The following is a 10,470-nucleotide window of genomic DNA, read 5'->3' as shown; positions in this document are numbered from 1 at the left end:
CTCGTGCGTCAGAGCCGCGTAAAACCATTCAGCGCGGGAACCGGCTGATGAAACACTAATGGCAGATGATGCCAAGCTTAACTTTTCTTTCATTCTACCTATAAGAGCATTCAGCAGAAATCTTTTTCCATCTGAAATGCAAGAAATGTACGTGGCTCACAAAAGGTCACACAAAATTTTTTTTTCGTGGAAAAGAATGCATCACATTGTTTGAACATTTCATTGTTGAGGTTTTGTGCCATTCTCTATCCCTTAAGGAAAAGTTTTGTAATTATGTGAATAAACATCTGGGAATAAAAACCCCGCTTGTACATGTAGAAAAAAAAATGTGACCCACTTATCAGCCATAACATCAAAATGATCAATCATAAAGCCCTGGATTCCACAAGACCTCTGAAGATGTGTTATCAGCATGTCCATTAAGTCCTGTAAGATGTAAGATGGACCTCCATAGATTAGACAGACTGGTTGAGATCTGGGCTTCCCAATTATACAGCCAATTTTAAGTCAACACCTTAAACTCTTTTTTATGTTCCTCAAATGTTTCCTTAACCACTTTTGCAGTGTATCAAGAAGCATAATCCTGCAAAAAAAGGCCACTTAGAGAATATTATTGTCAGGATGGGGTGTATTTCCTCTGCAACAATGTTAAGGTAGGTGGTACATGTCAAAATAACAATTTAGCATCTTAAGACCTTAATCTATAATCTATCAATAAGACTATTGTAAGCATGTCTGCCAAATACTGTAAATGTACATCAACTTCAAGATCTGAGCTTTTTAGCTGCCTAACATATCTTATTCTTTGTCAGATGTCAATGTAACAAGACAATTAAGTTTTTTTCACTTGTCAGTGGTTTTGATGGTATAGCTGTTCAGTGTAAGATATTCATTCATTCAGTGTATTTGCTCTATTCTGGGAACGCACCCTGGATGGGACAATGTTTCATAGGTTACCATGTACACACATTCATAGACTCATTAATACCCAGTTTGTTCACCTACTAGTATGTTTTTTTAGGTATGAACAATCTCACAAAGACACAGACAACATGCACCAAAACCAGGGACCTTAAACCAGAACCAAGGACTATCAGATGCACCACTCTGCAACTCTGTGAGAAAGTCACATCTGAGACATAGCCTGCATGTGAAAACTTCACTACATGTTAAAAAAAACGTGTAGGAACATAGATAGAGGTCTGCAATCACTTTCAGGAGAGGTGTCAGACTGTGTTTGACTCATCTTTTTACTCACAGCAGAAAATTTAGTCTGTCCTTGACTATTTGTGTCTAGTGTGGGTGCCACTTCTGAGATATATTACAAACAAAACCTATTAATGCTTCCTACTTCAAGATGCTTGCTGTAATTGTTTGCCAAACATATACATTATTTTATATACAGTATATATATATATATATATATATATATATATATATATATAAAATTAACATATAAGGTAATTTTTTTCCATTTTATTTTGCATATGGCGCCATAAAAAAGCCCGTAAATGCCTCTCGTCATTTAAAAAGAGTGCGTGCTCATTACCAAGGGTGTAAAAAAATATCGATACATGTAAATAACCCAATATTTTGTGTGCCGATATTGTATCAATTCTCAAAAATGCAATATAAAAAACTTTCAATATGATTCTCTTATTAGGGGTCGCCACAGCAATTGTTTGATTTGCCACGTTTTTACGCTGTATGCCCTTCCTAACGCAACCCTCCCCATTTATCCGGGCTTGGGACCGGCACTAAGAGTGGCTGGGGTTGGTTTCCTGACCGGGGATCGAAACCGGGCCGCAGCGGTGAGAGCGCCGCATCCTAACCACTAGACCACCAGGGGACCTCAAAAATGCAATATCAATATTAAAAAAAAAAATTCATACAAGATTCATGGCAGTTGTTTCGTTTTGAATTTATATACTGACCTCCAGATAGATAGTAGCAACTTAAACAGTAGCAGGAAGTATAAGGGAATGCCATTAATGCTAGCCTGAATATCCACCTGGTTCTTTGGGCACTGTAAAAATTATTATGTGTATAACGTCCGCCAGAAGTAGTAGCGGAGTTGACTGATTTGCGGCGATGTCAATATGTTTTGTTTATGTGCAGTTTGTTTATTTAGCCAGAAATATGTTAAAATGGTAACATGTGGCAATCATGGTGGCACTTATAACCAGACGAAGCTTAATTTGTGGCTTAAAGAACAGAGCTATATACACAAACCTAAAGTTAGAGTGTCCTACACTTGCGAAAGTGCATGACATGCCTGCATGCCTTGTCTGACTGTATTCTCTTCCTTTATAGAAGTAATAGTCTTTCTTACACTTTTTAATGGTATGTGTAGATAAGGAGTTAGGGTTGGCAGTGTAATTATAGATGTATTTAATGCAAATGCAGTAGATTGCATATGTAGTAGAATATATACAGTAGATTGCATATGGTGGTGTGTTCTTAATGACAACTTTCCTAAAATTATATTTTAAAATAAGAATTATACCAATATATTACCTTGCTTACAGTATCGCAATGTATCACAACATATTGTATCGCAACCCCTGTTTCGTGATGCATATCGTGCTGCCAGGTTACATTACTTTTAATTGAGAAAAGGTTTCTTTGTAATCAGAGATTACTGTGTAAACAAGAGAATAAACTGATGATGTGACTTCACTGGAGCCATAGAGTGGAAAGCATTATTTCATGTGGTCTGTATGTGTGTAAGTGTGTGTTAGGTGTTTACAAAAAGGCTAGGGTAGGCTACTGATATCAAATGTCCTGATATGGGAGATCAGTGCATTTATACAGCTGTTAAACTCTCTGTAGTCTCTGGAACATTAAACAGGTAAATACAGTCTCAAAGGTATGTTCAAGAAAAATTTAGATTTGTAAAAGATTCAGGTAATTACATGGAATCATTTGAACTAGCACTGCCTAAGGCCTATACAAGGCATGATTTTGAAGCAGCACTGCAGATGGATATGAATTATAGTTAAAACAAGTCAAAAGCTCAGTAATCCCCTGTGCTAAAACATGCAGCCTTGTTTACAGAGGAGCTTCCTGAATCCTGACATGCATGTGTGTGTGTGTGTGTGTGTGTGTGTGTGTGTGTGTGTGAGAGTACATGTATATGCGTGTGGCTCACTCTTATGAGGTACACAGAAAGCTCCTCTCATGTGACTCACCTCACTAGAGCCCACTGCTGGGATCAGTTTCTATGGCAACAGCAGATCATATGATTCTTACTCATTGCACTCTTTCTTTTGTAAGGGCAGCATGAATGGGCTGTGGCAAAACGAAAAACGGATATTAAAAGAACGGCAGCTACACAGGCCAGATCTAAACAACTTTTCTTAAATAAGATTTTGTTCTACCATGTTTTATAATTAACATCTTCATTTCTCAGCAAAAATAAAATGTTTTATTTATATCATACCACACTGTTCTTCTGCATCTATAGCATAACATCTACAATGCTATTGTATCTCATCTTCCCTGCACACAAAGAGGGTTTGCTACTAATTATTGATAAATCTCAATGATTACAGTGTTGACCTTGAGCATTGTGTATCTCTGTGAGCAAATCACACTTCCATCTCAGCATAAACTGCAGCTTGTTGGCGACATCAGTAGTGCAGCAGGCTTGTAACCATGCCAGGTTTTTAAATATGGCTGTTATTATGCACATATCTTCAGTTCATCTCTAAAAATTGCTTATCATTCCTTACTCCTGATAGAGACGTTGTGTGCTGTGTAAATGTTCATAGGTACTGGAGGCAGGAACCTGGCAGATTGGATATATATTACCAAACTAATAGAGCATGTGGAAGGAACTGAATTTATGTCATGTCTGGCCCTGGTCGTTTATAGCTCCTGTTTACTTTAAGAGTTAATACTCAAAACATATTAAATAGAGTCCTGTTATCACTTATTCTGTCCCCACTGACACAGACTTTTGGCCAAATAAGATGAGATTGGTTAAAACACATTATGGAGTACTTAAGTAAGTAATTCGTTTAGAGCCCAATGCATCAGCAGTGTTGAGGTTTTACTTTCTGGTGTTCATACAGGCACATCATATTGGCCAAGCAAAGTTTCTGGTTTCACAAAATTATTGAAACAAGTGAGTCAGTCATGATTATTTCATTCTCAGCCAAGGGCAGAACAGCAGGCCGGTTTTAATGAATTCCATTTAATTAAAATATAAACACATTGGGAAAGCAATCCACAAGTAACTTCTTTAAGCAAATGAATTATTCTGATATTGTATAGAATCCTTCTGTTTTGTAGAAGGTTCCATGTTCCAAGTGGAGTGGAAATATTATTATGAAATATTATAAGGATGTGCATCAATGGCTGCAATATAAAACATACAATCTACCTGATTACCACATTTAATAAAGGCATGTATGTAGACTAGATTTGGCAGCAAACTGAGGCCAAATGGCCAGGAGAAATGCCAATGTGTAGTTCACAGTAAGAGTGCATAAGGTTGCCAATTTGGCTTGGTGGATTCTGGCTCTCTTTTCATGTCTTCTGGTGTTGCTAACACACATCAGGTGCTGACAGAAGAGGTAAATATGGAGTAAGGTAGCAGAGAGAAACATGATGGAAGGGAGGAGATTGTTCTTAAATGGAGGAGAGGAGGATGCTTCACCTATTACAATATCAGACCTCTGAAGAGGTAGAGGGAAAAGAACAACAAAGGGGATTCCAGAATTTCCTTACCAACTGTGAGAGTTTGACACAATGAAAAATTCATAAGATTAAAAGATTGATTTCAATTCAGGGTTTGTGGTAAAATAAATTGTTATTCTTGTTATAGTATTAAAGATAACACACATTTGCTAAATATCACATCATACTGATTAGATGATTGTAACAAATTATAGCTTTTGTATATTAAAAAGAGAGTCCATGCAATATAAAGCTTGAGTTGTGTCGCTAAAATGTCCTTGGCACATAGTGCTTTTCTCTGCTGTATGCGTCAGCGAAGCCATGAGAGGCTGCTGCCACACAGCTATCACATTTTCAGTGCAACAGCGAGAGAAAGATGTCTTCCTCTTCTGTATTCAATGCGCATCTTTCTCATCTAGGAAAAATGTCAGACCCAGGCAGCATCATTATTCACCCAAAACCAGCTTAAAAACAGTTTCAAATGCCTAATTCCACTGGAACAATTGCAAACAAAGGCAAAATACATTGAGGAAAACACTGTACCACTGTACAGGCAATGTCTTAATAATAGAATGACTTTTAATTATGGATGATCATGACATTTGTCCATGATGATCAAGACGTTCTAATGCCAAATGTAACTCCAAGTAAGCTTGCAATGCCATCCTATTGCTGAAAGATTATTTTTGCTGAAAATAACTAAAAACTATTTTATTCTATTCAATTGAAGAAGTATTCTTAATAATTTCAATTAATCAAATATAAAAATCACTGTTCAGTAAAAATTGTTTCTTCATGTTTGTGTTTCCTTCAGGTACTCTGCTTTCCTTCTACTATCCAAAAGCATGCAGGAAAGTGGATTAGCTATGCTAAATGTCCCCCAGATGTGAATGAGTGTGTAAATGTGTATATGGTGACCTTTGATAGACTGGTTTTTCATCAGCGTTCAACCTTCTTTCAAGCAGTGATTACGAATGGCTTTGGGTCAATCATGACAAGTATAAATCAGTAATTGAAGATAAAATAATGAATGATGTTTTAAAAACACGGTTGATTTAGTACAGTTGACAATTTAGCACACATAGCATAAAGTGGGGGGAAATGTTTTTATCCCCTGCTGATTTACAAAAAAAATTAACAATTAACAATTAACAAAAAGAAAAATCCACAAGAACATAATAAATGTATATTTTATTTAAATTAATTGGTATTTGATCGAGTGAAATAAGTATTCGATTCCGTTACCAACCAGCAAAAATCCTGACCACCGCAGACCCATTCCAGCATTTGTGCAGGTCAACAATCTTCTCCCTGACGTCCTTTGACATCTTTTTGGTCTTTCCCACGTTGGTGGAGAGGCTTGAATGGAAGAGGTTGATATTGTGACAGGTGTCTTTTATACACATAATGAGTTAAATTTAGTAGTACTTTCCTACAGGGACAGGACTAATTTGGGTCTGTGGGAGTCAGAATTCTTACTGGTTGGTGGGGGATAAAAAACTTATTCCACTCGATCAAATACAAATTAATTTATAACCTTTTTTAAAAACAATTTATAGATTAGTTTTTAATGTTCTCTCTCTCTCTTTTACAATAAACCTACCACAAAAATTCTAGACTTTTCAATTCTTTGTAAAGGGTGTAAACTTAATAAGCAGGGGATAAAATAATTATTCTCCCCCATTTAGTGATTTACCAGTAAAAGCGTGGAGTTTTTAACTAGATTGTTTAACAAGATTCTGAAAGGTGAGAGGATTCCTGAGGAATGGAGAAGGAGTGTGTTGTTACTGATTTTTAAGAATAGGGAGATATGCAACCTGCAGTAACTACAAGGGGAATTAAATTGATCAGTCACACCATGAAGTTATGGGAAAAAGTAGTGGAAGCCAGGCTGAGAGAAGAGGTGGCCATCTGTGAGCAACAGTATGGTTTCATGCCGAGGAAGAGCACCACAGATGCATTATTTGCTTTGAGAATGTTGATGGAGAAGTATAGAGAAGGACAGAAGGAGTTGCATTGTGTGGATTTGGAGAGAGCATACGACATGTGATGCAAGAGGAGTTGTGGTATTGTATGCGGAACTCATGGTGTAGCAGAAAAGTATGTGAGGGTGGTGCAGGAGATACATGAGGACAGTGTGACAGCAGTGAAGTGTGCAGTAGGTACGACAGACTGATTCAAGATGGAAGTGGGGTTGTGTTAAGGATTTTCTTTGAGCCCTTTCCTGTTTGCAGTGGTGATGGACAGGTAGATGGACGAGGTCAGACAGGAGTCTCCATGTACTATGATGTTTGCGGATGATATTGTGATTTGTGGTGAGAGTAGGGAGCAGGTTGAGAAGAGCCTGGAGAGGTGGAGGCAGTGCTCGAATTAAGTGGGGTCTGGGGGGAAGTAAAAAATAGACTTGGAGGGGTTCCCAAGATTATTTTAGTAAAAAATATTTGAAATACAAAATACTGAGGACCTCCCATAAGACTTGACTCAATTCGAGCACTGGGTGAAGGTACCTGCTGGTGAGAAGGGGAATGAAAGTCAGTAGGAGTAAGACAAAGTACATGTGTGTGAATGAGAGGGAGTGCAATGGAGTGGTGCAGTTGCAGTGAGAAGAAGTGGTGAAGGTAAAAGAGTTTAAGTTCTTGTGGTCAACACTGCAAAGTAATGGAGAGTGTGTTAGAGAAGTGAAGAAATGAGTTAAGGCAGGGTGGTGTGGATGGAGTAGAGTGGCAGGAGTGATTAGTGATAGAAGAGTATCTGCAAGAGTGAAAGGGAAAGTTTATAGGACTGTGGTGAGACCTGCGATGTTGTATGGTTAAGAGACAGTGAATTGACTAAAAGACAGGAGGTGGAGCTGGAGGTAGCAGAGCTGAAGATGGTAAGGTTTTCATTGGGAGTGACGAGGATAGACAGGATTAGATCTTGCTTTATTAGAGGGACAGCACATGTAGGACGTTTTGGAGACAAAGTGAGAGAGGCCCAATTGAGATAGCTTGGACATGTGCAGAGAAGGGACATGGGTCAAATAGGAAGAAGAATGCTGAGGATGGAGGTGCCTGGAAGGAGAAGAAGAGAAGGGGCAAGGAGCAGGTTTATGAATGTGGTAAAGGAAGACATACAGGTAGTTGGTCTGAAAATTCTGCTTTGACCAGTGGCTTCTTGTAGTGGCATCTTGTCTTGGTCTTGGTCTTGGTCTTTAATGCTGACACTGTGGAAGATTTGCATCAAGTTATTCTTAAATATGATTTTCACATTGTTATTTGAGTTGATGCTCATACTGTACTTAAGGAATACCAAAAAATTTTATTTGTTAATAATCAGGAGGCAGCATTTGATAACCTCACCACAAGACTGAAAGACTCCATTGCATCCTTGGTGGATTATGGTTTCCTGTTCTTCCTAATTAAGACTTCATTGCATTCTGAACAGAATGTACGCAGCTTAGACACTTGTGTTACAGATGAAGAAACTTTGTGCTTGGTGATGCGTTTTTCCATTTATATCACTGAAATTTTACATTATGCAATTCTTATGTAGCCTTTGTTTTCCTGTGGTGGACCTTGGACAGCTGGGCATGCAGAAAGCAGCGCTTTGTGTTAGTCATCTTTTGTATGGTTGTCTCTCTTATGTAACACATTTCAGGATTGAGAGGATTAAATGTAGACTAAATCCCACATTATTGAGATAATGTAGTGCAAGGCATAATTTGCAGAGACAGTGTGTGTTTCGTTTGTGTGTCTTTGGAGTATGTGTGTGTGTGTGTGTGTGTGCGTGTGTGTGTGTGTGTGTGTGTGTGTGTTGGTTTGAATATTCACTCACCTGGTTTTCTGTGTGTTATCCAATCTGCTCCATAGTTTATAGTTCAGTGGTTTTTCTGTTTAACTTACTTGTAAAGAGTGGTTATTTGAGTTACTGTGGCCTCTTTGACAGCAAGTTTGAGGATTCTCTTCTGACCTCTCCAACTATTTCTCACAGGATGTTTTTTAAATAGACTACTATGTGTGAACAATACAAGATCAGCATAATCATCATAATAATCATCATAAATATGTCACAACCACAATTCTGGGTATGATGAAAATTATATGAAACTGAGTTCTTATTCTGATAGCTGTTCAGATAGTTGCATGAATTATTAAACATCTGCAGAAATGCACACACATTATCAAATGAACCACAGACAAATGTAGTTTAGTAGCTGCCTAAATAAATAAAAAAAATGGTTGGGTCAATCAAATTTGACTTCATGGATAAATAAAACAGTTGTTTAAAGAAATGTACAAATAAATGCAAAATGGACATTAATTATAGACTATTTCATGAGCTGTAAAATCTAAGTACATTTACATAACATTTAGCCACTTTGAAATTAAACCACAATTGGACATTACCCCATATATATTCAAATAGATTGAGAATCATCATTGTTAAAGTTCTCAATTTGACAAATAAACAGACAGAGTCTAGATAATGTTTCACCAAGCTATAATGTAGATTCATAAACATAATGTTAAACACTAGACATTGTCCGAAATTAACATTAATTAATTAATTATTTAATGAATAAATGAATGAATTTATTTATTTATTTATTTATTTATTTATTTATTTATTTATTTATTTATTTTGGGAGGGGGAGGGGTGTTTCCTTTTAATCCACTGGAGAGTCAAAAACAAAGTATACAATAGAAGTAAACACTTTCTGTGCCATTTTCAAACCAAGACAGTACTATAGTCTTCCAATAAGTAACAACAGTCTTCCAATGAGCTTGTAACCTATAAAAAGTCTGTGCTGAATCTGCCTGAAGCATATGATAGCACCTAGGGGACTGATGGAAAACAGCCATCTGTTTAATTTTCCATTAAATTGTGAAAGCTGATTGCAATAAGTCCTTATGATCATTCCCCAAACTTATACCTTGTGCACTAAAGTGTTCAGACACTTCTAGACATCAGAACAGTGTCAGTGCACCTAGACAGAGCAAAATTGTGCTTTTTGTATTATAAGGTTATAAGGTTGGAACTGTGGTTAATGGTTGAACAAAGTTCTCAGTTCGTGTTTTGGTGATGTGTAAAATCTCCCCATTTAGTGAAACCTGTGAAGATCAGTTTTATTTTATTCAAGTTACCTAGTGAGCCCTCCTGTCCTGTAAGTGAGGACTTTGCTGGACAAAAAATTTGATTTGTTTTTATTTTGGCCAACACATTTATTTCTAATTTGTAACCATTCATCAATTTACCTAATAAATGTCTACACTGTTCATAGTCAAAGGTAGATAATGACATAATACTTTCTGTAGCTATAAAGTCGTTTTCTTTCAGTGTATTTTGTCAAAGTGTTATGAATTATATGCAAATATTATACCTCAGTGATAGTTTGTGACAAAGTGAACTATATTGAGAGTCTTTCAATCTTTTAGACTGACAGTTATTCTAACTCTTTATAGCAAAACCAATGCTTGTTCAACAAGGACTAAGACAATAAATGCTGGCAGTCATAGTAATTGGCTTTCTGCCACACGCATCTTCTCTCCCTGTAGGCTGAAGGTAGAGCTCATTATAGCAACACTCAGAACATGCAACAAGAATGAAAAATGTTCTCACTGTCTGACCGTTATGAACACTGCTTCAGAAATAGCCACAGATCAATGGTCTATTTTTGCACCTGTCTAAATTCTCAATCGAATCTCACACGACAGCTATCTAAGGTTACTAGTTACAACACAGGTCCTGTGTAGTCACTGAGATGGTCTGATTTGTAATGAGATGTTTGTGTGTCAATTTGATTTAGAC

Source organism: Silurus meridionalis, chromosome 17, assembly GCF_014805685.1.
Source record: "Silurus meridionalis isolate SWU-2019-XX chromosome 17, ASM1480568v1, whole genome shotgun sequence".
Classification (NCBI taxonomy): Eukaryota; Metazoa; Chordata; class Actinopteri; order Siluriformes; family Siluridae; genus Silurus; species Silurus meridionalis.
This window is presented reverse-complemented; position numbering follows the sequence as displayed.